This window comes from Zosterops lateralis, assembly GCF_965231275.1.
Source record: "Zosterops lateralis genome assembly, chromosome: 14".
NCBI classification, from domain to species: domain Eukaryota; kingdom Metazoa; phylum Chordata; class Aves; order Passeriformes; family Zosteropidae; genus Zosterops; species Zosterops lateralis.
In genome coordinates, this window is record NC_139774.1 from 3,362,430 (window position 1) to 3,367,907 (window position 5,478).

A 5,478-nucleotide genomic window follows, 5' to 3' on the forward strand; every position below is an offset into this window, starting at 1 on the left:
TCCTGCATCACCCCACTCACACATCCTCACCAACTGCTCCATCCTGCTTGTTTTCCTGAAAATCAGAGCTGTTTTGCCACACAGTGTCCAGCAACAGGGATAAAAAACGGGACAAATCAGGGAAGCCATGCACAGGGTTAATCAGGGGATCAGAAATGTTGGGACATCCTTCCTGCAGCTGTGCAGGTGACAGCCAATGATCCTTTACTGGAAGCTCTGGTGACACCAAGTTACTCCTCTGCTCTCTGCAGCTCCCTGGGAGGAGGTTTGAACCATGTGGGGTCAGCCTCTTCTCCCAAGTAACAGGTGACAGGACAAGGGGAAACAGCCTCAAGTTGTGTCAGGGGAGGTTTAGGTTGGGTGTTAGAGAAAAGATCTTCACTGAAAGGGTGGCTGGGCATTGGCACACGGTGCCCACGGCTGTGGTGGACTCACCATCCCTGGAGGTGTTCAAAAAATCTATGGATGTGGCACTTTAGGACATGGCTTAGGGGTGGTCTTGGCAGTGCTGGGGGAACTGTTAGAGTAGTTCTTAGGGGGTTTTCCAACCCAAATGATTCTGTTTGCCTGATGTCCTGCAGAATTCCTGCTCCCCATGCTGAACTGGCCACGCACAGACCTCCCAAAGAGCCCTAGACAGCAGCACTGCAGCGACTAACAGAGCTCCAGGTCAGGGGGCAGAAAAATAATCACCATCCCAAGCTGTAGGGGAGGTTATTTCAGTAAAACTTGCTAAACACTGACCCAAGAATAGCCACAAGGCAGGGAATGAAACCTGCCAAACAGCACAACCGCCTCGGGTGCCTCAGGGGGGAGCAAGGAGAAGGTTTAGACACAAAACACCAGGTTTGATTAAGGCAGAAAGCTCTGCAGCAGTCACTCCATGGCTACCTTTGCTCCATCAGAACACGGAATTAATGCTCCCTCCCTTTAGAACACTGCCACCGGCTCTTGTTCCCAGATGTGGTGGCCAAGCCCAGCTTGTCCCTTTCTCCCAGCCTGGCCAGCTCAGATGCTCCTCCACAGCCAAGAGCAGAGCAGGGTGTGTCTCCCAGGCCACCTCCAGCAGCAGGACCAGGCAGCTTCAGCTGGACACAGGGACCACAGACACTGGGAAGAGAGAAGTTTGAGGTATGGTGCTTGTGGCTTCACGACATCAATTCACTGCTTATTCAATATGCCATTTTTATCTGTACCCCAAAAAATTGCTCTTTCAACCCGAAGAAATGTTTAGAGTTGAGCAACAAACAGATTTGCTCATGAAAGGACAAGAATGGTAAATACACCCAGCCCCTCTCGCCCCGAGGTGGTTTCACCTGACTAGACAACAATAAAAACGAAATCTTCCCACACAGGGAAGGAGGGGGGTGGACACAGAGAGGCAGAAACACAATAAAATAGAACCAGTGGGTGCCAAATCCAGGGAAGAGAAAGCCATGAACTGTGGGAACCAACAGCTCCAGCTTCCCCCAGCACCCCACATGCCCTGTGCTCTGGCTCCAGAGCTGATCCCAGCTTTTCTCTAGTGAGCCCTCTGATCAAGGACTGGGGTGCTGCAAACAGCTATGAAATCAGAGCACCAACAAACTTTTTATCAAGTCACAACTACCAAAAAGGAAGGGGACAGTGTTGGGCTTGGTGAGAGCATGGGGATTTCAGCATGAAGACAAACAAACAGCCCCCAAGGCCCAGGTCACTCAGAAAGCACTGTCTGTGGTCAGAGATAGCCAAGCTTTGCAGGGAGCTTATAAAACAAGATGAAGGTGACTGGAGATAGCTAAGAGAGGGATAGTGAAGACTGGAGCCTCAGGGAGAAGGGACAGAGCAGCCACAAGAGGAAAGGAAGTAACATGAGCCAAAATAAATGGGCAAAAGTCACAAGCAAAAAAAAAAAAAAAAAAAAAAAAAAAAAAAAAAAAAAAGAAGCAATCAAGCCAGAGAGTTTAAGGGAATTATTTAATGGTGATCAAATTGCAACACAATACAAGAGTACAGACAGTGTTAGCATGGATCTAGTCACACACACTTGCAGGTGAGGGAGGGGCAGCAAGGACTGGCTGCAGGGATCCCTCCCACAGCCTCCAAGTGGTCACTCACACAGGGGTTGGTCTCTGTGCCTCCCCAGAGCTGCACAGCAGGATTTGTCCTGCTTTTAACCTCCCAGACACCCTCAATGCTCTTCTCCCTGTGCATTGCCTGTAGGAAGCCACCCTTGCCAAACCCCAACAACTGAGATCTGCAGCTTTTGCTCCAAGCTTACCCAGAGAGCCACAGGATGGAAGGAAGCACTAACTGTGGGGATCAAACTCCATTCCAGCTACCTGTAGCAGAGGGAGGGAGGCTTCCCTGATGCTGCAAGGATGAGAAGACTTTTCTGAGGTTCTGTATTTAATGGGGACACTCTCCCTGCCACTCAGACACATCTGCAGGCTTTTATTCTCCCAGGAGGTGACTTCCAAGCTCTGCCTGGGTGCACTGGCACGCCTGGAGCCTTAGCCAAGGGCTCCTCCCCCTGGAATGGGAGTGCTAAGCACATTCAGCGGTTTGTTATCCTGGTTCTTTAGAGCAAGGTGACACATTCACTACTGCCAGCAGTTTCACCCCATCCCGTACCCCCGGGTCTCCTGCCTTGCTCCTCCCAGAAAGAGCTGCTCGGGCACAAAGAGATCCACCTTTCACTGGGCAGAGCTTCCCATCAGCCTTCCCTCAGGATTCTCACCTTCTCCTGTACATCAGAACTGGGAACAAGAGCAGCTCTAGAGATGTTCTGTTGATGATCAAGAGTGTCAAGAAACAGAGCCAGGCATTGCTGTCTGCAGCCACAGCTGCCAAGCACCAGTAAAGACCCGGCCTTCAGAGCCATGGGACAGGGAAGAGTTTGCTACACCCACTAAGGGAACAAGATCATATCTGACTTATCCCTGCTGGTTTTCCCACATCATTTGATGGATGCAGACTGAACAGAAGAGTCTGAGGACACTCCAGGATGCAGCTTAGTTGGAAGCATTGGGATAACATGGTAATAACTAAATTAAATTTCCCTCTTGCCTTGTCCAAAATCTGTGACAGAAATGCAGCAGCACATCCCACCACAGGACAAGCTGGGTGTTTCAAGCACAGTAATCCAATCTCCGGCACCTCCCAGGATCAGCTCCAGCCCAGCCTGCAGGTCCATGGAGGTTGGGCTTGGAGCCATGGGAATGTCTAAGCCAGCCCCTGCACACTGATGAGTGGCTGCTCAGTGCTGAGCCAAGAGAGGTTCCAAAATACATGGATCACATTCCTCCTCTAGGTCACTCTGAACAGTGGACAGGCACTGATGAGCACAAGGAACGTATCCAGGCAGAGTGTTCCAGCTTTGCTGCCAGAGCTGGGGGGTTCTAAGCAGCCCAGCACTATTTTTAAATAAAACAGTTAGCACATGACAGGAGAAAAGGGAATTGCATGAACAATCTACATCTGCAGAAGGCCCAGCACAAAGAAAGCCATGCAAAGGGAATCAGGCAACTTAAATTACTAAATCAAGGTAAAAAACAGACAGGGATGGAAAAGGTTGATGACGTAACAAGCTCAGGATTCCTAGAAAGGTAGTGACCAGAGCCCCTGATGTGCTGTTTGACGTTAGAATATACTCAATGCACGGCTTCAAAGGAGCAAGATTCTAGTCCCAAAGAGTTGAGCTGTCAGTTTTCAGTTAAATGCTAAAGGCTCCTCGATCTAGTTCACAGTACAACCCTCAACAACAAATGGTCAACCCACAGGCGATACAGAGAGCACATCCTGCCATCTCAAACACCACCAGACCTGCTTTTACTACACCACAACTGTGGTCATGCCATCAGCAAAAAGGTCAAAACTGTTTAAACACCTCACTGCAAATGAGCTCATTCCAACATGAGCAGATACATTAATGCATCCTCCAAGCTGAAGCTGTTACAGGTTTGGGACTGTTTCAGTCCATGTGTGTCTTGTTAACGTCCCATCACCTGGTGTTTGTGGCTCCTGCCCCACCAGAAAGAGAAACCATCCTCCTCAGTTCCTTCAGCTGTCACTGCTCCCTCCTCTCTGTGTCTCTCATCTCTTCCAGTAACTGCCAATTTCCAAAGGCAGCCAGATCTGCCACAAAAAACATTCTTGGGTGGCTCAGTTGCAAAGCAGTTAAAGAGACACCCCCCCCCCCCCCCCCCAAAAAAAAAAACTGTTCATAATGAGCACAACCCCCTCCCTGAATTTCTCAGTGACCCCATGGAAAAACACAGCAGGGCAACTCTACCATGGCTGAGGTGTATTGGAGAGCCCAGCAGGAGCACAACAGGTCAGGAAAGGCAAGGCCATGGATCCAGGCTGGCACAAACCCCAGCCACAGCAGCAGCCACCAGCTCACACTCCAGTTTTGATGTTACCCAGGGCCAAAGGCTGCTTCCCAGACAGTCCAGACACCAACACCCTGTGGACAACACGAGTGCCATGAGTTCTAGGTGAGCCCAGGCCAGCTCTGCACACCAATCTCTCCCCTTCCCCTGGGACCCTGCAGTGTCCCTGGACAGGACACGTGGCCATGTGCTCCCTTCCTGCTCCAGCGACGTCCTGCCCTGGAGCTGTGCTGGCTCCTCGCGCCTCGGGAGAGGCCACAGCTCCCTGCAGGAGGGCTCACTCCTCCGGCACTGCCACCAGGACATCGAGAGATGAGACAAGAGGAACAGATTTAGACCAAAAGCAGTGGACATTTATTCCTCGTTTGTGCAAGAGTGTCAAGATGCATTTGGGAATGGCTGGGACAGACCCTGTGGCTGGAGAGCCAGCAGCTCCAGCCTCTCCTGCCCGATGGCTTGGGTTACAATTCTACTAAGAGGAGATAAACTTGCAGACTCACCTACTGTCACACCAACGATGCTGGCAAATACACTTGTATACAAAGAAAAGTTTCAAACTACATTTTTTTCACTAGATTCAAGTGAAGACTTTGTTCCAAAAAAAAAAAAAAAAAAAAAAAAAAAAGACACATACAAGTACAATTTAAAACTGTATGAACATTTGCAAATGTTTAGTGCAAAGTAATTATGTAAAAGCTACATTTTATGAAAGTTTGTGCTGATGTGTTTGGTAGGTTTTTTTCTTTTTTTTACCCTTTTACATCCATTTTTTTAGTTACATAAGGTTTCACTTACCTACAGTACATATGCATTGTGTTAGGTCCCATGCAAGTGGGAGTAATACCATCAGGCTTTGTAAAATGTCACTCTGATTCGCATTTAGTAAACTGCTTATTTGGTTTAACAGTCAAGTTCCTGGCACACTACACATCCTGATTTCATCTAAGTGCTCAAGCTCCTGTTTGCCTCTTCAGGTGCCTTGTGTGATGCAAACCAAACTGCTTCACGACTTCAGCCCAAAAAGTTTTTTTTTAAGAGAGAAATCCACCGTTAGTTTAAGCCTGTAACAAACTGCTCTGAAAATTAAAAGCCTATTCACACAAAG